Here is a 24,906-nt window from a genome sequence, read left to right as displayed (position 1 = left end):
AAGAGTTCATTAATACCATTGAATTTCATTACACTAGGTAAACAGAAGGGGCTTATTCTTGGCACATCTTGCACTTCTACACACGTTGCACTTTTTATAAGAGCAGTTAATTAAAATCTCTTCCTATTTTTTAGCCTTTGTTTCCCCTTTATTTTAGGGTTTAAAGGTCCAGAGGTATGCAAACCTCTACTGTTCTCACTCTGTTTCAGAACATGTATGCTAACAAATCGTAAGTAAATATGTTCCTATTTTCAACCTTTGTTTCCCGTTTAAGATTTATTCTGGTATCTTGAGCCGAGTCAACACAGCATACCTTTCAACTGTCCAGATTTTTGGCTTGCATGTTTGATCCCATACTCACGGTGTGTAGTTATTTGGCAAATAACTAGGGATTGAAGTTAATGACCGGCATTGGAGTTTGACTTCATATCATTGAGATAATACATGCTAATGGAAACCCTGTTCTAGCCATACCTCTCAATAGTCCAGATTTCCTCAAAATTTCCAGATTTTTGCCTCATATGTTTGGTCTGTTCCAGTTACAATTTATGTTTTTTCTGGCAAACTACAGAGGATTAAAGTCAATGACCTTCAAGTTTCAGACTTCATATCCTTGAGAAAAATGCAAGCTACCAGAAAATCTGTTATTTTAGCAACATTCAATGCTTATAAGAGTAATACTTAAAAGCTGTCCCTATTTTTGGGTTGTCGTCCTCCCATTTAATGATTTGTCCAGATTTCTTGAGGTATGGTTCTAGGAATTTTAAGTTTATAACAGCAAAGTTTAAAAGCTGTCATTTTTGGTCCAGTCCCCCGTTACTTGTGGCTCTGTCCAGATTCTCTTGTCTGCACACTCTATACCACACACACACACAGTCAGGAGCCCAACATGAACTTTTTATATCTTGTGGCCTAGAATCCAAAGGATCCACGTCAGGTACTAGTCTGCAGCCCAGTGATTGCGGACTGATTTACAGCATGCATTTCTCCATTCTTGACACTTGAAAAAATATGAGGGTCAACAGCAAAACATGGAAATATTTACTAATACATTCTTGGAAGAACTGAAGGCATATTTTTTTGCAGGAAAATTAATGCAGTGAACTTGCGTCAGTTTCCCCAAATACTTTTGGAGTTCACTGGAAAAAATTGCTCCAACACTTTTTAATCTTGAAAGAAACACTGTCATGAGTTCCAGAACAACTTATTCACTATTTTGTAGCAGGTGTTAACCTGGCAAGCATAGAAAATGCCCATGTCACACTGTGGGCTGAACCAAAGGAGAGGGAACTGATCTGACTGTGTCAAAGTCAAGAAGGCGGAGACAAATTCCTCCAGAAAGCATAAGATACAAAAGAACGGGTAAGGGGCTTTCCTGCACTATGCTACCATAGCAGAGAAATGTAGAATTTAAAATCTTTTTAATGCATTCTTGCAACTGCATGTGCCTGGGTTGGATTTACAGGGATACAAGAAAACTCGTGGTTGAGCTTCAGTGTGGTAGAGCCTCGAGGCTTTCCTTTAAGCAAAAGTAATGCACATTTATTTTACTAGCTATTAAATAAATATTAGTATTATTGCAATACTAAACTCAATTACTAGCTACTAGAAATTGTAATATATTACAGTAACTCATTACTTTTGTAATGCATTACTCCCACCACTGGACATATCTACATATTTATATGTTCCCCTTGCATCAGACCAGTGAAGGGGGGATTGCCTCAAAAAATATTCTTTCAGGTATTAATTACTATTGTGTTTTGGAACCACAACATTATGGCATTCGGGATTCTTCTAGCATTTGAGTTGCTTATGCGATTTCATACAACATTTAGGTGTTTCAGATACAAAATAACTTTTATGCAACTATTAAATAAAACTTTGTCCTAAAATCTCAGGACATTTGCCATTTTTCATTTTTCCACAGGACAACTGCCCAAAGAGGGACTGTCCCTCTCAGAGACTGGTAGTAACCCTAGCAAACAAACAGTCAGACTATTAGGGAGTCTAGCTCAAAATCCAAATACAGTTATTCCCCTGCATAAGAGAGGACCTTCCACAGACCCATGCAATTACAGAGCCATAAGTCTGACCAGCTTCATATGCAAAAGCCATGGAAAGACTTATGGAATTAGTCAATCAAGACAAAGGGAACATAAGCACTGGACCCATCTCAGTTTGTATTGATCAAGGGCAGGTCATGCTTACTCAGCTTGGTGGATTTTTTTTTAAAAGTCGCCAAAGCAATGGATGAAAGCAAAATGGTACACACCACATACCTAGACCTGGCCACAGATTTTGACAATTCCCCACTCAGGCATAGTAGATAAGCTAAATAAACACCTGTGTCACCCACTGGATTGCAAACTATAGGTCACAGATAATCAAAATGGAGAAGCTACCACCACAAAGTGACCAGTCACCAGTGGAGTCCCCTGAAGTTCTGAGCTAGGACCTCACCTGTTTGGCATGTACTTGCAGATAACTGCAAGCCAAGAGCAGTCATTGAATCCCAAAATGAAAGATATCCTGTAGGAAGGTTGGTCTCAAATAACTGGTTTCAAAATCACACAACTAAAATGCCAAACATGTATTATTGTATCCTTTGGAAAGCCACCTACCCCAGGGGAACTACAACTAACAATACACCCTTAAGAGTTGACCCAGTTGTTCAGCATTTGAGAACTTGGACAGTGACCTAACTTTTGACCAATATACATCTATTGTAAAATCCCATTATATAGTGTACAGCTGAAACAAAGGGATTTTGTCTGAATCTAGGGATGTCATTGTTGCACAGCTTATAAACAAAAGGATTGTGTGTAGCTCTAGGAATGTCATTGTTCAGCTTTACTCAGCCCTCATTAGGCCAGTCATTGAATATAATATGCCCCCTTTGGAATGCATCTGTCCAGACACATGCAACTGGAAAGCCCAGAGAAAGGATACAAGGCCTAAACATGTTCTGCATGGACCAGCCCAAAGCCTGTCACTATACTCTAACCCATGGACTGCTAAGAGGTGACCTTTGTCTAGCATACAAGGCATCCTTCATCCCATTACTGATCAATTTACTGCACATCAGCAAGTCAAGTGGCATCAGAAGTACTCTGTCTATGGATCTAAACATCCTCTGAACATCAACAGAACAGTTTGGAGTTGCAGGTATATTTCAGAGGATACCACTTTTATGGAACACTCCCCATTCACAAAAAACAAAGTTCATCCCTATCCATTTTAAAGTGCTATCAGACCTATGGATGAGAAAGAAAATTTACCCCAGGACTGCTCCCTGTACTACTAATGGACAAATGTAATTCCTAGATGCTTTATCACATGGGTCCCCTCAATTATCTATGGTATGATCCCAATTATTCTCATTAAGGTTGACATATGATTATTGAACATGGGATGCTCAAGGTAAATCTATAACCAAATGAGACAGGTTATTTCAAGCACAAAAGGGAAACTGAATAGGCTTAAAATGGCCCACAAGGACAGCAAAGTACTTACCTATGGACCTATAAACTCCCAGTTGAAAAGCAGTTCTGCTACCAGCCCGGCTGACATGGGTATCCTGTGGCAATGTAACAACTGCCTCATGTACACTGACAACCCTCTACTCCTAAAAACACCCAACAATTTGAGAGATGCCTCTACACCAAGAATCTGGAATCCTTGCTCTCAGGCATAGAACAGTAACACTAAACAGGTTGTCAACTCATACTACATGCACCTTCACAAACAATGCACTAAACACAAACCATCAGATGTTTAGCTACTCACCAGAAACCTACCCAACCACCAGAGACCTTCCAAACACAAACATGCTTCACCTAATACAGCACATACAACACTCAATACACAAAAACACAAGCATTAGTCTCACCAAATAAGTCCCCAAGGCAAAGCACATCTAACCAAATTTTTAGTCATAGGTGACTCCATTCTCAGACACATGTCCCACTCACCAGGCTGGTCAAGGAGAAGGTTACAGTCAGCTGTTTATCAGGTGCTAGGATCCATCAGATCACACACACTCAAGTCTCAGTAACAAGTACCGTTATGACTCCATCATAGTTCATATTGGTGTGAATGACTTACGACTTGCCTCACTAGACTATATGAGGACAGACATGATTGAGCTCTCTGAATGTGTCCTAGGCAGGTATGCCCTTAGCCTTGAGCAGCATGTTACCCTCACCTAGGATACCACAATATAAACAAATAAAAAGACTTGACTTCAACAATTAGCAGAGTTTCTGGTGTCATTCTAAGGGGTTTCAGTTCCTGTCAGCCTGGGATGACATGGTTGATCACACTGCTTTGCCAGAGATGATCTTTAGCTGTCGCCTCTAGGCTTTTGGTTACTGTAAGTCACTTGCCTCCCCATAGTGCCTTTTTAAGGCAAGGTCTCAAGAACAACATTTCTGATGTGAAAATATAAGGTCATGCTGCTAAATGCTCGGAGTTTAAATCAAAAACTGCACTCTGGAAGCACTCCTCTCCCTGGAGGATGTTGTCTGTGTAGTCACAGAAACTTGGTTCAGGGCCACAGAGTACCCCAGCCTTGCAAGGTTACAATGCCTTCCACACTTTCAGACCACAAAATGAATGTGTGAGAACCAAAGGAGGAAGAGGAGCATCTTCAAAGATATACACCTCGACTGGTTAGACAGGAAACCTCCAATGAATTACTCCAAGTTAAACTGTAGGTAAGATCCCCCTTCAAATTATTAGCTATTGCCCCCCTTCAATAAACTACGACACTCATGCTGCTTATTTGGACCTACTTGAGTCAAACTACAACCACTCTAGTCATGAGCAATTTTAACTATCTGTCCATTGACTGGGAAAGATGGACGAGTATCAACATGTTTACACAAGGGTTGCTGGACTTTACCAATGCCCTGGAACAAATAATGTGCAACCCCACAAGGGTTGCAAACATTCTCAACCTGATCCTCACCAACATGTGCGACTGTTGCACCACCACAAGTATAGGACCCTCACTGGTAAATATGGTCACAACATTTGAAGTAGCTGTAACACCTGAACCCCTCTTAGCTGAAATCAGGCTAAATGTCAAACATGAACTGCATTTTACTGAAACAGCACCTGTGATTAGTGTGAAAAATTTATTGAGTTGCTCACTTCCCTGCACTTATAACTATGGAAATGGTATCCAAGAAAAGCAAATGTGGGAGAGTTCTGCACCCATAGGTTCATAGCTGGTTACTATGCTATCAACCCAAGAGCCATTTAAAGCCTAGTCTAACTTTCCCCAAATTTAAAAATATTTATGACATTTGTCAATACCACAAGGAATTTTACTGTTCTACTACAGATTTATACTCTACTCCCAGTTTGTTGTGGATGTAGGTGTCAAAGGGATAAATTTGTGATTTCTCATCCAGTGGTCCAAGTTACATTTGAGTATGGTTAGTGATCAGCTTTGCTTCACATGGACAGGAAGCCCGCTTTAGACAAGGGGTAATCTTTGAGACACATACCTACCCCCCCCCCCCAATATGTACTGTTTAGGTCCTTAGAATAGGTATTTCTGATGCTGTTTGTTTTGCAGATGTGCAACAAATCAGTCTGTGTGAAATCAGAGGATGGATTGTAGGCTAGGCACAGAATGCCATGCAGTAGTCCGTAGGAGACTGAGTACAGGGACAGGACTTGAGCCATATGCATAAGACTTGCTGTTTAATCCCTGCATTCTTGGGTTGTATATGTTTTACTGATTTAACAAATCCTCCCAGGTTCTCTCATTGCAGGTGTCATTGTCATGGCAGCAATCTTTGGTGTGTGTTGATACTGTCTGTATTATACCAATATAGCTGGAATCAATGATTGCCCACAGTATGTAGTCCTTCAGGCAGCTATTGGGACACAGGATGTGTATGTCATCTGTGATGTCCACTTAAATAATGGACAGAAAGCAGCCTAGCATACAGCCCTGATGTAACTACCTGATCCCTTAGACCCAAAATATAGATCACTTCACACATTTTAACATAGTGAGATGCCATGTATGTGATACACTGGTCTACCCACTAAGTGATATAGCTATTTATGGCCACATCCGATGGGGTTGATTGAATACCTCAGTGTGGATTTGTCAAATGCCTCGCCCTGGTCAAGTTCCGTAGGATATAGTGTCATCATGCATGCTCTTGATGACCTCTGAAGACATCTGTCAGATGTAACATTAACAACTCACAGGTCTGTTGCACACAGCCAGTATATTAGTGTCCATTTAGTAAAAAAAAGTCCACAATGACATGTTGGTCTACCTTACAGTTTAGGAGGGTCAGCATATGTCTATACATACATCAGGTGCTGACCCACTACTCAGATGGATGCATGTTGATATACATCCCTCCTACAGGAACATAGCCCATGTTTAGAGTGTTGGTGTGTATTCAACCTCATTAGGAAGGTGTACATGCGGAGACATGCCATAGGGGATCTGTGCAATAGGCCTGGATGAATATACAGTGCATACTGGCTATCCTGACCTGGCCTAGGGTTTTGACAATCCTCCATGCAGGCATCATTGAGAAACTCTCCTAGTTGGGGATTAACCCTTACTTCACTAGATGGGTAACCAATTGGCTCACCAACAAACTACATACTGTGAAAACTGGTGAATCAACCTGTACCAGTAGAGCTGTCACCAATGGTGTATCCCAAGGATCTGTGCTTGCCCCTTTACTGTTTGGAATCCATTTCTAGACAGTTCAGGCTAAAGTATATGGCCTTTGTCTTACCAACTGCTGATTTTTGCATATTTGGTGCAATCATTGAGTCCACCAATTATGCTAACGTACTACAGGATGAGCTAACAGACAAATGATTGGTGGCAAATCCACACAATCTACAAATAAATGCAGAAGTGTAATTTTGTCCTTCTGAAAAGAGGAATGCCATACTAATTATCGCATTGGCAGCAGTTCTGCTATGCTGAAACCCAGTGATGCAAACAGTGGGAACACATGTAGATAGCAATCAGAACTTCAACCACCAAGTGTCCACACTGGTGTTGAAAACCTATGCTGTGCACATCATACTCGCACCTTAGGATTGCATGCCTGCACTGTACCTCAGAACACTAATACAGTACAATGCTCTCTTTTGCACGTACCTCAGACTCGTGCAGCAGCTGGAGAGACCACCTTTCTCATCAAGAAAACACAGGGCCTACAAACTATGCCATGATAGCTGTGGATAGATTGAAAGCCATGTCACTAATCATATAGGACGAGGTGACTTCTGTCTGGCCTCCAGGTCAGTCTCTGGCCCTGCCCCGATGGGAATGGTGCATATCCATAATATAGCTGACGACAACAGTGTGTTGAGAATATGGCAATGTGTCCCACATGTTGGTGTAAAAGGCTGTGTAATGTCAAGCAAGAGCACAAACACAGTTGACTGCAGTGAGACTAGAACCCCTATCTATCCAAGTACACAGACTAGAGACCTCTATATTTAAGGCACAATATACTCCTACTTGGTGACTAAAGTATACAATGCACTACCCATAGATTTTATAACCATCTCTAACCACAACTTTAAGCTAAAGGCTTTCTGCTCAGGTCACACATCTGCCTATGTTCTAAACCTAGCTGACTTCCATTCCCATCACTTCACCCAAGTTCAAATTCACTTCTACTTCCCATTACTTGCATTCTTTTTTACCCCCATCTATATTGCTATTCTCATCTACTAATTTTCTTTTCTTCGTTTCCCTTCCCTTCTTCCATCTTATGTCTCAGTACTCCAGCCTACCTATTCAACAACCCCCTGCGCTGACAAATCAGCCTCCCATCTTATTTAATCTCCTTAACTTCTCCACTCCTTTCCACACCATCCCCCTCACCTTCCCTTTCCTCTAGTCCCAATGATCTTTCTCTGCTACATCTTAAGGATTACCTGTTTCTACTTAAACAGCTTGATCTATCATACAGTCTTACTGCCATCACCCCTATATTTGAAATCCCACCATGCACATAACCTTGCCTTCTATATAATCCTACCTGCCTTGTCTCAGAATGCACTGCCTGTAGACAAGATTGGTAGGTTAGGTATGTTTAGACTTATGTATTCATCCTCTTATTTAAAGATGTGTATCTGACTTTTCTTTTACTATCAAATTTGTAAATGTATGTACTGGACTATCACTTATTGTCAACTATGTATATGTACTTGACTTTCATTTGTCAACTTTGTATAAGCTATAAATTTGTTACTTTCTCTGTATTGGAAATTTTCTCCCTGGGCCCCCATTGAAAATGGGCTTTTTTCCCCATTCAGACTTTCCCGGAAACCACATGTCAGATAGATAAATAAATATACTTAACATTCATACTTTTCAACTGCCCAGATTTTCACAGAATGTCCAGATGTGTTCCTTACAAAAGTGTGCATCTTTGCTACACCACTGGGATGATCTCAGGACAGATGTGACTCAACCATGATCTCAGGACAGATGTGACTCAACCTTACACACATTGGTTTCATACTTAAAATCCTTCAGAACATGCATCTTAAAACCCATGTTTCTAGCACATTTCTATAGGGGCAAATATGTCCCTATCTCTGGGTCATTGCCCCACCACTATGTTGGCCTTTGCCCAGATGTCTTGCACTAAGATTGGGAGCTGTGAAGCAGGAAACACAAAAGGACTCTGCAAGTATGGTGGCTGCAAGGACTCAGACCAAGGCAAAATGCAAAACCGAAAAGAGACCAGCAGCTGTAGCATCAGCATCCTTTATTAGGCTGGTAGTAAAAACTCCATAACCATGTAACAGACCAGTTTCGGCTAAAAAACTAAGCCTTCTTCAGTGTAGCCATCTGTGAAGCCCTGGTGATCATTGTGGCATTCTAAGCAAACCCAAGTGCTCCAATTTAAACAGGAGCTCTGTGTTTGCTTATACGGTTTCTTGGCCAGCAACACTGTTGCTAGGCATGAAACCTTGCTTAAATGTGGTGCGCAGCATGAATATGCAATGCACATTGCTGCTTGCTGTGCATCACTGCTCACACATGTAAACTCCTTGTAGGCTTTGCACAAAGCCTACATGGACTACATCCTGAAAATTGATACATAACAAAGTATACATTTCAGTGTGTAACACCCATATTACAGAGAATGATGACTTTAGTCTTCAGAAAAAGGCATCATTTTTCCAAAATAGAAGGCAAGTAAAAGTGGCAAGGGGCAAGTGAAAAGGAAGAAATCAAATTTGAACTTTGAACAACATTACCATAAAAAAAAAAAAAAAAAAAAAAAAAGGAGAGAGACTGAAGTTGACAACATTGCTCAAGCTGTGGAAGTACAAAGCCAGTTGGATAAGAATTAGACTTACAAATGTAATTAGCAATGAAAACAATGGCATAAATAAGACTTGGTCAGAAATTATGCTTAGATTCAGAGGAATTGATGGTTACATTTGCAGAAATAATGATCAAATAGTGTTATGCTTGCCAGGAGCAAAAATACAGGATCTGAGAAAGGCCTTAGAATACCTTAAAGTAGTATGGAGCTGTTTATTCGCATTGGAACAAATTCTCATCTGCAAAGACTGACTGTTAAGGAACTGACAGCCCTGTTAGATAGCATAGCTGATACAGGTGTTAGGACGTTATTTTCACACATCACATATACAAAAGGAGAGTTAAGTCACTATGAATAAAAATTTTTTTTTTGGGGGGGGGGTAAATACCTGCATGAAAAAATGACCTGGGGTGGGGGGGTAAATACCTGCATGAAAAAATGACCTGTATTAAAAAATGGAAATGTGTAGAGCATTGAAGCCTAATTTTGGGCACGTGTTTAAACAGGATGGCCTGCATTTGTCAATACAAGGGAAGATAATTTTTCATCAGATATATTGCAATATTTGACAAACCCACAAGACAAGATTTTTGCCACATTGAATTCTAACAGTTCACTGGTAGCAACATTTTATGCTTCTCTGATGATTGTTAATATTAGAATAATTAGCAATAATTTTTATTGGAAAATTTGCTACATTCCTGCAAGACTGTTAGTCGTTTGTGAAACATGGTTGTAGAATAATAACTGCAAACCAGTTCTGTAAGGGTATAAAGGTTTTTTCTGCAACATACATTCTAACAGAAGATAGGTAGAGGTGTTATGATAGGGATTAAAGATGGTTATGAGACCCAGGATTACATATTCAGCAACACCACAAATATTTCAGATTGTGCAAATATGATAACAAAGGCAAACCTGTAACAGATAATTCTTGGATTGTATAGACCAAAGTGAAGAGCTGATTACCTGGAGGGATTCATATATTTCTTGCATGAAACAAAAGGAAATGTAGGCTGAGGATTTAAATTACCACAGACAGACTGGAATAAGACTGATTCAACAACATCAGTAAGGATTTTTTTTTTTATACACAGCATATGTTCAGGAACAATTGCTTCAGACTGTAAAAAAGCATACCAGTGAACAGATCATACTGAACATTATGTTCCTAAATAAATTACTATTACTTCATGTCAAATTTTACCATCATTGATGTGCCATGATTATGGGTTATATAGAGGTTAAATTGTGAGAATTCTTCCAAACCACTGCACAGGAGATTTCTTCCAAACCACTGCACAGGAAGAAAGGAAAACAGCCATTGTATAAAACTAATTTGAATGATGCATTCATTGGGTGAAAAAACTCCAGAAAGAATTGGAAGTTTTGAAAGAGAAAAAGTGTTTGAATGCAAATAAAAGTTTTTATCAGGATCTAGGCACACAGAATCAGTAGGATATATTTCATAACAAGATACCTGATTAAGGCGAGACAAAAATATAAGAAATGAAAGATGCCAAACTAAAAAACTGAACTAAACAAGCTGGATAGACAAAATTAAACATAGCATGAGACAATCAAAATCAATAAGTTTGAAAAACATTAATATAAAGATACAGCATAATAGGAAACCATTTTTAAGATGTGGTAGGAGTAAAGAGATACAAAGTAATAAGCTGTGTAGATTCTAAAATGTATTAGAAGACAGATTAGACATTTACAAAATCTGATGCAAACAGTTTTGACTCCACAAAGGGGCTGATAAATTGTCCTAGTAACATCCTGGTAATTTCGGACACTGAAATTAAATTGGATTGAAAAAGAATTACCAAACTAGACCCACAAAGCAGAGGGAGGAGATGGAATTAGCAATAATGACCCGAGTACACTTCAGCATGAATTAATGGTACCACTGTATCCGTTATTCAGTAGGTCATTTAAATATGGGGAGATTATCCTCATGATTGGAGAGACATGTTCTTGACAAACTTCTTTAAAGCATATAGGACAAACCCCAGAATCAGACAGGTGTTCATTTTCTGGAAAAATTGAAAAGGTTATTTTGGATAAATTGCCAGAATTTGAAATGTTGGGAACTCAACTATGTATCAGAATGCATATGTTGAAAATAGAATCTATAACCATATAATAAAAGCTATAAATTATGCTGTGATGTAAATTATATACACCAGCATTTGTCAGGAAAACACTAATCAATAAATCAGAACTAAGTATGTACTCTTGATGAGATGGATTGCTGCATGGCTTACAAATAGGACATGGCAAGTATACATTAACTGGACAGGTGAAATCCTTGGTTACAGTCAGGGTGTCCCATAGGGCTCTGTCCTAGGTCCATACTTTTTAGGTTGTATCTTTCAGATCTACCTTTTTCATCTGAGGTGTTCTGCTGTCTGTATGTAGAGGACTTAAAATGGGTAAACTGATTACATGTGTCTGCAAAAGAACTTTGCTGAACTGACCACTTGGACATAGGAGAATATGCTGATAAATATATCAAAAGCTAAGCATGTCAGATTTGAGAGACAGATTGAAAGGTAAATGTTTACTACAGCACAGGGATTGAAAGGTAAATGTTTACTACAGCACAGTGATTGAAACTGTAGATTCATTTAAAGATCTGGGTACACGGGTATATCCAGTCACCCAACTTGCTAATGATAGTTATAGGACTATAGGTTATATAAATAGATTTATAACGTCTAGAAAATCAAAACTAATGAAATAATTGTCAATTTCATTATACTCAAAGTTGAATATGGAACAATGTGAAAACCTTTTAAGAAAACAAGCATGAGTAAAATGTAAACAGTACAGTAGGAATATGCCAAGTGCATCCATGGTTATGAACATGTAATTAGGAGAGACTAAAATATTTCAACTTGTACATTGTTTCATATAGAACTTTAAGAAGATACCTTATTCAGTTACACAGGGCATTTAGAGACAACTATATGTGGGAATGTTTGAGCTCATCAAAATAGTAGAGAATCAATAGTTTGGAGTTATTAAAAATAGTAGAAAATCAGACAGCCTATGTAAAAGATTATATAGGAATGAGAGGTGCATTGATTAGTTTTCAGAGAATCCCTGATGTAATTACTACCAAATTACATTAAAACAAACACTAGCTTAGATATTTTTAACAACCTGGACCTTTGTATTGGGAATAACTGTTTTTGGTATACTGGCAGAATAGAGCATTGAACACGCCAGAAATATCTGTATGCCTGTATGTATGCATTTATGTAATATACCACAAGCTGCAAAGTGGTAGCTTTCTTCCAGGTCACTGTTGAGGTACTTCAAGAATCTGTCTTTGTACGCCTATTTAATAGCTTCCAAAACAATCTCCAGAAAGCCTCCTTGCATGTATCTCATGTTCAGTATGCAAATGACCCAGCTCTCATTTGTGTAACTGACAATGTGTTTAAACTCCAGTTACCCAAGAGTCTGTCTTGTCCATTAAAGTTTGGCTAGATAGCACCTATCTTCTGCTAAATCTTTAAACAAATGCTTTTTACCCCTAGATCTCACACAAACCCCAATCTTGACTACAAAAGCAAGTCCTAAAAACACAGATTTGAAGTGTTATACATACTAAGCGGAGGTATTACTAGAGAAAAAAATCTAACAATTTGATCAACTTTACTATAGACAAAATCTAAAATGTTATCAGCATATACAAGTAATAAAAATCAGCACAGCAAAACTTAGAACATTATACTAAATTAATGAGTATCTTATTGATCCTTGAATTACAACATCCTCCTGCTACCAACACAGATTTATGCCTCTATGGTACTTGTACATTTCCATGCCAACCAAAACACCAAACTACAGAAATTCTACAAGAAAGTTAGATTTGTCCGCAACTTCTCTTATAGGGCCGATTACTGCACTACCCTCAAAAAACTTAACTACCTCATCACTTCAGCTACTCATAACTAGTCATAGCTCACAATGTTGTATATAAACCTGGCAGGTGAGCAAGCCAAAAAATATCTTCCAGACCTACTTACCCCTGTGAAGACTGGTAGAGATGGGTGAAGGCTGCCAACCTAGCCAATAAGAATTTTCTATCATTTGTAAATACTGTGAAACGTTGAACTTAAACAATGTGGCAACATTGCCCTCTGCTGTAAAGAAAGCTAAGTCAAGCATTTCTTGTTGGTCCTATGAAATTAAAATTTCATGTCTGCCTTTGATGTTTACCATTCGACTCCAGCCCAGCTAAATGAAGGCTTCCTGCCTATTGTTTTAAGGCTAAAGTTAATGACCAGAATTTACATGTGGAATGCCCTTTATTGCTCTAAGAAAAATAATGTAAATGCAGTTTGTCAGCCTGGGAACACCAGGAAAGTGTAAAAAGATGATGTAATGTTTATCAGAACTGAAACAGCAATTTAAACAGTGAAAACCAGAGATTAACCAGTTTTGTCTGACTATCCAACTCATAGCAGACTACCTGCCTATGTCAAACAGAGCTCCTCATTAGCACTCAAGAAAAATCTTGAGGATTGGGATGGGAAGTGGGAAATTCACCCTGGGGATCACTTCTGTGGCTCTGCTCGACAGGGGCACAGGAAAATAAATTTCTTGGGTGGCGAAAGCCAGGGTACATTTTTTGGCTAGGCTTGTATGGGCCCTAGGGCCGATAGCCTAGTACCTACCTATGAACCTATAGCACTGCCTGTTGCTCTATGTGAGTAAGTTATTTTAGAAGTGTGTTTTCTTGTAGCAATAGCTAGGAATTAGAAAGTTTAGACTAAGTGTTTGTGATGTCAGAACTGTACTACTGATTTATTTTAAAGTATTTGTGTGTGATCTCTGAACTTCTGACTAGCACTGTGTAGTAGAAAGTATTGACTGGTTTTAATTTATTAAATATTTAAAAATCTTTTAACTGTGGCTGTTTTGCGTAGAGATAAGTTAAGCTCTAAGAGTACATTGCATGTATATAAAGATCCTGTACCAAGTCACTCTAATAAGCCTTGAAACTGTTTAGTCACACCTACCAATTGGATACTATTGCACAGTAATAAAATTGGACACCCTTTTAAGGGCCTTTGGGTAGATGATACATATTAGTTGGGTGGTGGCAGTAATTACTGTATAGTCTGGGTAAAAGGGGCACAGCTGGAGATCCTGTGCCAGCCTTTCCCCAGAAGTGTTTGTGTGGTTGTGTAAACTGTTATCCCAGTGTGTGCCAGCTACTTCGGCAGGAACATGAAGTACTGATTGGACAGAGGGTGCTGGAGATTTTAGCTTGCCCAGCTAGGCTGAGATCTGGACCTTATAGCTGTGCCAGTGGAGAGTCTTATTGGGGACCTGGGGAGCAAGGGAATGACCAGCCCCAGACTGACTGATCTGTATGCTCTTAAGGGAAATTACACTTATTTGTTATCCTTTCCTCATATGAGACTCCCTCTCTGGTGTTAGTGAGGACTGAAGCTTCTTGATTGCTGGGCCAGGGCACTGGCGTCACATTTGTGTTTGGCAGTGGTGGGATATCCACATCACATTAATTAGGTGGCAAATACTAATTGGCTTGTAGTGGTGTGGGTAGAGTGAATCCTGTAGTTTGTGTACAGTTAGCTTTGAATGTGTTTTGTACTCTAAAACAGCCATGCAGTGAATACTCAGTTCAGATCACAATTGTTGCTTAGTTCAGATCACAATGGTTTTATTTCTTTTGTTAGTCAGGGTGAGCAGGCAGAATGTCAGCAGAGTATGGAAAGCTGACAAGGAGCCAGCTGGCAGAGATGTGCCAGGCTAGGGGATTCGTGCATGGAAACCTGACTAAGGCAGACCTGATTGGTTACAGCTGCATCAGAAAACAGCAACCAGTTACAACATAAAGTTTCTGATAAAGGTAAACTTTCATACATACATACAATTATCAGACAAGAAACTTTTTAGTGTAGATTCATACTGGAATTATTTCACTTCTATTAATGGGGACCCACCAAATCAACAAGATAAACAATATATATTGGAATCTGCTTATAGAACTAAGTCTTCCATTGTCTGGAGACTTTATACATGGAAATTTTTACATAGATCTTTTTATACACCTTTGATGATGAATAAAATAAATAATAAAGATAATTTATGTAAGAGATGTAATGTAGAAATTAATGCTGACTGGGCTCATATGTTTTATGACTGTATAAAATTGAAAGAATACTGGAAGTCAATTAATGAATTTTTGCAGGCTCTTTTACAGATAATTTCATTATTTCTAAATCTCTTATATTATTCAACACACCTGTACCTCAAAGTGTTAAAAGGTTAAGCTTCCCTTGTTATGGTCTATTCTAGCAGTGGCTAGGAAAATAATAACTAGAAATTGGATTTCAGATACACCTCCTTCGTTCAATGAATTTAAAAATGTTATGAATATAGTGTGCCATATGGAAATAAACACAATTAGGACAAGAACAAATAGAAAAACATCTTATTATATTGTATGGGATAATTTACAAAATTTGTTAAAAAAATTCTAATTTCAATAGCATGGTATTTTAGTTTAATTAATTGATCTGATTGTAGTGGATGTCTTTGTAAATACTTTAGTTGTTTTGTTGAATATTATAATAATACCTATTTTTAATTACTTGTATAAAATTGTTATGATATTTCTCTTGTATGTTAAAACAATAAACCTGTTTTGAAAGAGAAAACAGCAACCAGGACGACAATCAGACTGGCAGTGGAGATATAATTCCCTTGGAGAATGGACAGCTCAACCTTTCTGCAGTGGACTTAAAAATCTAGCTAGAGTTAGAGACTTGAGTTGGAGGCCAGGCGTGTGGAATTAGAAGCAGCTGAAAGACTGACAAGTCTACAGGCTGCAAACAAGAAACTGCTACATCTGCAATCTGAGGAACGAGAGGCAGAGGCAGCATTAGAAGGAGATGCTGACTTTCGCCAGAGTCATGGAGGTAATGGGGAAGGGAGTAACTGGACCCCAGAAGAACAAAAGATCAGTAAATTCCTTCCACAGTTTAAAGAGGGGGATAATTTTGATAGTTTCATTCATATGTTTGAGTATGTACACAGTATGAAGTTGACCAAGGGCTCTGAGTACAGTTCCTGACCCCCTTACTCCATTGTAAAGCTGTAACTGTTGTATCAAAAATGCCAGACACTGCTGTAAAAAAAAAAAAAAAAATGTTCATAGCTCTTAACTAGACTAAAAATGTAAACATGAAAGTTGTTCAGCAGACACCGACCTTTCCAACAGTGTAAATGTTGATAGTGCATATCAAAGTCAAAGTAATTAAATATTTGGCAAGGAATGCTGATATTGCGCATTTTTTACCTTTTTGGAAAAGCAAAGCCAATATCTTGGTCAATGTACTATGCAGACCCATACAATTTGAATTTAATGTGTTAGTATGAATGTCAGCTTTAAAATGATACCTTAACCATTACTGTGTGATGCTCCTTTGAGATATTCACAGAAATGATTAATATATCATTTCTCATAATTGATAAAGCATAATCTCATCACCTGTAACAGACAGAGCCTACATATCAGTGTAGAAGTTGTGCATCTGAATGTCAGCTTCAAAATGGTGCATCATTTGCGTGATCACCATGCTCCCTTGCAAAGATATGGGCATAATAATGACATGTTTAATTTTCATAATCGTACTAGACTAAACAAACTGATATCTGTACATGTGTACAGTGCAGAGAGTTATTTTACTATATTGTAAGGAGTAACAGTCTTCAAAATGAGGTATTTCTTGGCACACTGACATGCTCCCTTGCAAATTTGCCAAAATATGAAAAAAAATCATAATTTACATAACCTAAGTCCTGCAAAACTGATATGTACAGCATTCAGAAGCAATTGTAACATGTAGACACATGATTGTAAACCTACACATTCTTGGTGTAGCCAACATACTGCTGAATGGGTACATGTAAAGAGAAAAAGCAAGGCAAGGACCACCACTCCATTAATGAACCCAGGACAGGCACGGGACTGTGGCAGGCAAGGCCATCTCATCTGTCCAATAGCTGTGCTGGCTACCCACTCAGCCAATAACACTGCAGTCTCACGACCTCCTTCAGTGTCAGCAGTCTGCCTTACCTATGCCTTCTCTTTACATGTCCATTCAGCAATGGACCTAAGGGATCAATTTCTCTATTAGTAAGCCCTTCCTATCATCTAAACTACAAATGCCTGATAAAAGCAGACTAAAAAAGTAGTATTGCAGGATGGTCATGGACATATTAGATTGTACATACAGTTCTCAGCATCCTCACTAGCTCCTTACCAAAGTTATTTGCCAAACTCAGAAATATATTCTACACAACACATTTCAGTGTTTCTTACTATACTGGTCCTACTTGGTCATGGGTGTTTTCCATTCTTCTCACAAGCTGAATGTTAGCAATCCTACATAGCTCTCCTCATGCCATTGTGGAGGTCAGTCAAGAACAATGCAATGCCCTCCTCAGTTTAGGTGAACGCCATCCCTTCTGAACAGGTGAATATCTTCCGCTGTGATGCTGTCATGGCAGATTGTAGAGCCACCAACCCTGTGCATCAAGCCATGCATGAACCCATTCTGTAAACGTCTGGCCTTGTGAGCTGTCCGTTGACTGTTTGCCATTTTCCATACCTGTCAAAGAATTATATCAGACCACACAAAATGACAATGCGGCCACCAAAACTTCAGGTCTTCAAAAATTTCTGTGATTTGAAACTGTAGCCTTCTGAGTGGTCGACTGATGACATTCCCTCAATGCGCAGCACAAGAATGTCAGGCTCAGGGGGGTATGAAAATTTCTGTGATTTGAAACTGTAGCCTTCTGAGTGGTCGACTGATGACATTCCCTCCAATGCGCAGCACAAGAATGTCAGGCTCAGGGTAGATGGAACACTTCTCTGCCAACAACTGCAGTAGTCCGCTCCAATGCATACCTCTTATTACAATCCAGTATACCTTCTCACTGGATGTGGGGAAACTCAAGTTGTACTGGTTTTCAGTTTTGGAGGCATGGCTGGCAGCCCAATGAATGTAGGAATGCCCACATACCCACACTCACTTGTCGTTCTCCTGCTCGTGAAGCCATGTCAGTGTGAGAAGGTGGACAAACCTGCAGAGGAAAGAAAATGCAAACAGATTACTACTGATATTTGATTTACAGATGTACTGGAAGACTACATATATATGTAGCTCATATGCATTACCTCTTTAACCCGTGGTGGTGGTGCTGCGGTAGCATTGTCGCCTCACAGTAAGATGCTGTCTGGTTCGATTCTCAGCTAGAGCGTCTTCTGCGTGGAGACATACATGAATGGGCGTACCTTCGTTGAAGGCTGTGCGTCAGGCCTGGCAAGCCGGTACATAAAAGTCAACTGCCAATCATTAGTGGACCGGAGTTCCACTGTGGCGACCCCTAACCGGGAAAAGCCTAAAGACACAAACAATGCATTACCTGGTTAGCCCATCCAAATCTTCCATCCTATCCACAGGGGCAGCATTCTTTGCATTAGGTACATACCTACTACCTGTGAAAACACCAAATTACACACTGACAGACAAGGCGGCACAGAAAGGGCACATGTAGGACTGCTGCTCCACTAATCTGCCAAGGACAGGCATGGGGCTCCAGATGTTGGTTATCTAAAGTGTCTCATAGCTGTGCTGGCTGGCCACTCAGACTGCTACACCACTAATGTCTCAACCTCCTTCAGTGTCAGCAGTCTGCCTTACCTCTGCCTTTTCTCTTTACATGTGCCCATTCAGCAATGGACCTAAGGGAGGAGGGATTGAAGTAACTCACTAATTGCTGCCCTGACCTTCATACAATTACTATCCTCATCTACATACTATACTGGTATAACTTGTCATGGGTGTTTTCCATTCTTCACAGCTGCATGTTAGCAATCCTGCATAGCTCTCCTCACACCATGAAAGGAGTGTGGAGGGGGGGGGGGTGTATTGCAATGACTGCAAGTGGAGAAACAGCCAAATCTGAGTTGTGCATTGATCAATGTGATAACGACTTCTAGTTATGTGAATAACAGTGACAGCTGCTGACAGTTTTGCCTGAAGTGATAATGACCCAGTGCTATATTGTAACTGCACTGTGCTAATGACTTACAAAGTTATGCATGTACAGACAGGTGATAATTGCCTGTTGAGTAGGCATTCATTATATTACCTTCTGCAGCTGTTATGTTACACAGAGTCATTATAATGTGTTAGGACAAGGACGTTGTGATTCACTTAATCAGTAAAAATAATATTACTGAGCCCTTCCTCCCACCTGTATGTTAGCAAGATACCAAGCATTGAGGAATGAGTCATATTACAATTGTTTGTGTAGAGCAGAAGATATTGTGTGCACTTCACTTCCCAAGCAAATGGTTACTCATGTCAGTGGACACTTCCCAAGGGAGACATGAAGAGGTATTCATACCAATGGAATTAGACCATGGCACCACAGAAAGTACAGTGGTGTTAGATGTGAGCATAACAGTAGATGTCTTCACTATTGTAATATTCATAACCTAAGGAATCTACTCACAAAGAACTCAATGTCCAGCCAGTGCACCAAAGCCATCAGTACTTACAGGTATTTTACATTGCACATACACTCCCTTCACAAGCAAATACCCTTTATCTCACTCCGGCAACTACTGAGTATAATCAGAAATAAGCCAAGCAAAAAATTTCAAACTTATCTGGCTGATCTGTCTACAAATTAATCCAAAAAGTAGTAATTCATGCTGTCATCTAACCATCCCTCTTGTTACAATAACACAAAGTACAAAAGGCAGAAATATTGTCCAAAATATCTGGTTAAGCAATGGCAACATTCAGATGTAAAGAATTATAAAAAATATATAAGCTACCAAAGACTCTACATGCAAAAGCTTTATGGAGTCAAGGAAATAAAGCAACGGCCAAATCAGGTTTCCTTGTCTGACCAGCTACTATACAGACAGGGACTAAAGGTGGATGTGTAGGACTCATGGCATGTCAAACAGGACAATGAACTTCAGCTTCTAGATCTTCAAAGTACCATAAGCCAAATCCCATAGCACTTACTTGCAAGGTATAGGTCCCCCTCTATGACCCATGAAACCCCATTATTGAAACACTGACCATGCACCCCAACAGCTAAACCAAAATAAACAGCCACCCTTGGTGGAATCACAACATCAATAGACTAACAGAAGGAAGAAAATCATGGCCAAAAGTAGGAGGTTCAGCACCCAGCAAGACAAAAGCCATCTAAAACTAAACACAATCAAGCAAAGCCAAATGCGAGGTACATTTCTCCTACCAGACCAAGGACAACCACAAGGTATTCTTAAACTATGTGCACATCCTCAAATGAAAGTACCACAAATGCTCTCCATAAAGGACTAACAGACAAACTGGCATCTGAGCTATGGACTAACACAAACTTGCCAAGAAATACATAACAGTATCCCCCAAGAAGTCAGCCAGCCCTTGCGACTGTCATATTCATACCACATGCCTAAGACTTGACTCAGTAGTCAGGGACTTGGGGGCATACAGACATAAATCTAGCCTTTGACCATCACATGTCTACACTAGTGAGGAAATCATTCTATGTTTTGCAATGTACAAAGGTACAACAGTCCAAGGAAGTCAATGTTTCACTTTATGCCCCCTATAACCAGGCATATCCAAGTGAAACATCGACAGGTTCATCTGTAAAACACATCATAATTCTGACATACACAAAAATCACAGCAATCACAGCATCACAATTACCCATTATAGACTTAAACCTTGATTGTGGTATAAATAGGACAGTAGTCATCTGAACTGTAAAAATTCATTAAAAAATTATATAAAAATCATCTGTAGTCATGCATGTTGGCCTACTAATGTATACAATGATCTCCGGTCTGAGCAACACTTCAAAATACTGCAGATAGTAACACAGCTGATCAGGTTACAAGAAACTACTCGAGAGCTAAATAAATCTAGCAAGGATAATAAAATGTAGCTTTTTACAATCTTCTGCCATAATCCTGGCCACAAGCTTCTTGGGGGAGTACATAGCCAGTCTCTTGGACTACTATCAGCATGCACCTATCCCCAAGAGATATCTCTGGTGAAGCCCCCTGTCAAATGAAAACCCCTGCAAAACACCAGTCTCTGAATGGTATGTGGAAACATTCTGACATAAGGCTTCCCATTAGCCTAAAACCCTGGGCTTTTTTTTCCTGATATGGCAAAGACTAGCTAGCTAACCTTATGCAATCATTTCCTCAGGATCACCACAGCAGAACAGTCCGCAAAACGATCGGCAGTGGAGTTTTACGGTGCTGATTTGCCAGCCCAGTGCCCAACCTTCCACAGAGGGCACACACACTCACACCCAAGGCCAATCTAGAGCATCCACTCCATCTACAGCAGGTCTTTGGAATGTGGTAGGTTAATTGGAGCACCCAGAGAAAACCCACACGACCACAGGGAAGGCATGCAGGCTCCACACAGAAGGCACCCCAGCCACCATCTAAGAAATGGAAAATAAGGCTGTTGCATTATAGGAAAGAGCTACAGAAGGGCTTTGGATTACTTTTAGTTAGCTACTGTGATTTATGTTTTTTTCATTGAAAAGAATGTGACGTAGTAAAGCAGAATTTGTTTTAGTTTATTTTTAATATTTTCTTACATTATGCACAAGAACCTAAATGAAACATTCCCCACAATGACCCTTCATTAGTATATCAGAGTATACACAAGCTCTAAAATGAGACATTTGCCACATGACCCCTGCAGAAGTATGTCTAAGTATGCACAAGCACAAAAACGAAACATTTGCCATGTGACCCCCTTGAGTAGTATGTCTAAACATTCACAAGAACCAGAATGAAACACCTCCGGCCATGTAAGCTGCTATTTACCATACATAAACCACATTTTCCTTAATTTTTCCTATAACAAATACTTGCTGCTATCACAACTAAATAAACTTGAGTGGAATTTACAAAACTAGTCCCGTCAGGTATGCACAAGCACCAAAATGAAAAATTTGCCACGTGACCCCTTGAGTAGTACGTCCATGTATGGACAAGAACCAGAAGGAAACCTTTGCCACATGATCCCTGCAGTAGTATGTCCAAGACATTGCTGCTGCAATTGCATAGCAGGGCAATCAGCCAAAAAGAAAATTCCACAGTACCCTAACAATGGAATGACAAAATAAATACTTAGTTTTGGAATGTAAACTAGATTGACTTGGAGAACTGCAGTTATGACAACAACCTGCATTTTACTGAATATCAGAGGGCAACGAAGATAGTGACCTGCTGACCTTCATAACAATTATCCAAGAGGCACGGCAATTACTCCATCCCCTGGTCCTGGTCCACAGGATGAAAAGAATCCTCCCAAAAATGTTCCTAGGCCCGTGATTCCTCTTTTTCTGGATTATTATGATCAAAGATATGTACTTTGTAAAGCCTAAGACCTGAGTTTTGAAGTTTGACTTGCAAACAAAAAAGTGAAAGAGCGGTCCCGTACTACAGCAATGCTCTTTTCGGGAAGCATAAATCAATGGCCGCTGTCAGAATGACGAAAGATTTGGAAATGCCGTCTAAAGTTTTAGCTGTTTTGGACATTAACTTAGATGGGAAGGGGAAGGAGAACCCCGTTTACTTCTTCCATATCAGAAATTTCTACTTATAACAGGTACAACCCTCCAAATACAGCATTACTATAAGTTGGACGATGACTCTCGCCTTTCTATTACTCTTGACTCAGGTCTGTTAAGGTAGAAGATGTTTCCAATGGAAGATAATTTTCAATGGAACACAATTCTGTTGATTGGACGGGACTTAAGTGTCGCCCTAGACCTTCAAATAGATAACATGTAAAAATGCAGTCAGAGTGCTAATACTTCCATATGACTTAACGTAGCATGCCAGTATTTCCCAAAGTTGGGAAACGAATTCTGAATGTTTTGGCAGCAATTACGACTGATGGAAATTTCATTTGTAGCACTGTTTATGTAAAGAACCCCCTCGTGGAAAAAGTATGCTCGTCTATTCGCTTTTGTAGCGATTATACATTGTAAGCACTAAGATATGTTCCTGACTAACATCCACTCTTCAAAAAAATGAACTGAGAAAATATTTGAGGACAGTTTCAATGCTTAGTCATTTTTTGAAATCTTAACTTGCTGCACCTTAGTTGCATTGAGCCCGTTTTGATCCAGGCGTTTGAAAAGACACCAGAATACACGGGAATAATCCACAAGCAGAGTGATAAGCGCGTTCGTCACACATCACAAACTATTAAGCTAAAGCAGAGGTGCTGCAGAAGGATGCGTTTGCTTGACAGAATGTTATATATAAAAGTTTAACTTTTAAAAATCCTTGCCTGCCACAAAGATAAATAACAAACCCACCGGAAGATACAACAGGTAAGGTAAAATGTCATCGAAAATCACACCTCTACCCACTCCCCCTTGCAAACTAATGACAGTTACAGTAAACTTGACATTGACAGTAAATTTGACATTGACAGTGGATTTGAGTGCAACATAATATCGGAGTCTAGGTTTAGGAGTTGGACTTACTGCAAGCAGTTATAAGCGCAATCGTTCCTCGCAAACACACATCACGCAAATAATGGTAAACCACAGATGTTGCAGAGGATTAAACAATAGTGTTGAAGCTTGACAAAATGTTTTCCCCTACATATTGCATACTGTTTCAAATCTTAGCCTGCTGGAAAGATTAACAAATAAAACACTAACTCACCAGAAGATAAAACACGTCAGATCAGCTGGAATAGTTCACGGACCTCTTCGAAGAGCAGATCGATATAGAAACTGGAGAAATGCTACAACAACAGAAGTAAATTGCTAGAAACAAAATGAGGATGCTAGACGAGGACCCCTCTATTTATTCTAAAAGAACAACGGCAACACCTCTGGGGGTGGAGGTGTTATGCACGTGGTGGCTTAGATTTTGCTAATCTGATTGGCTGCCACCACTTGCCTCAAGGAATCCAGGCAGAATCGGCTTACTGTGAAAAAAGCCGATGCCTCACAGTACGACGCTGTCCGGTTTGATTCTCAGCTAGAGCGTCATCTGCGTGGAGACATGCGTGAATGGGCGTAACTTCGTTGAAGGTTGTGCGTCAGGGCTGGTAACTCGGCACGTAAAAATCAACTACCAATCTTTAGCGGACCGGAGTTCCGCTGTAGCGACCCCTAACCGGGAAAAGCCGAAAGACACAAACAAACTCACAAATATTAAATGTAGACATAGGGTTACTGCAATGTGAATAGAGTTGCCCCCTTTTCAAATGGCCAAAGTGGGGCATTTGGGTACAAGCCCCAGATTTTGCAGGGGAAAACATACCCACAGCCAGTACAAAAGACAGTACTTCACTTTTTTTTGCCTAAATAAAAGCTTATTCTTGTAGCATTTTAGTTGCGTATTCTATATTATTATTATTATTATAACATTTAGGTGTTTCAAATACAGAATGGCTGTTTTATGCAGCTA

General features: G+C 39.5%; 1 protein-coding gene across 3 annotated transcripts in view; it reads right to left on the bottom strand.

The window, feature by feature from the left end:
* The window catches only part of LOC122801821 (beta-1,3-galactosyltransferase 5-like), a 264,092-nt gene extending 239,650 nt beyond the window's left edge, over positions 1-24,442 (bottom strand). For 2 of the 3 annotated variants that reach the window (XM_044071446.1, XM_044071448.1), the window contains exon 1: positions 24,154-24,442. The gene's annotated coding sequence lies outside the window, so the exon portion shown is untranslated. The remainder of the gene's footprint in view (positions 1-24,153) is intronic. The other variant, XM_044071447.1, reaches the window with a different exon arrangement.
* Between the last annotated feature and the right edge of the window lie 464 nt (positions 24,443-24,906).

Source organism: Protopterus annectens, chromosome 5.part0 (assembly GCF_019279795.1).
Source record: "Protopterus annectens isolate FY-2018-M chromosome 5.part0, PAN1.0, whole genome shotgun sequence".
Lineage (NCBI taxonomy): Eukaryota > Metazoa > Chordata > Ceratodontiformes > Protopteridae > Protopterus > Protopterus annectens.
Note: the sequence above shows the minus strand (reverse complement) of the source record. Positions and strands in the feature narration are given on the sequence as shown.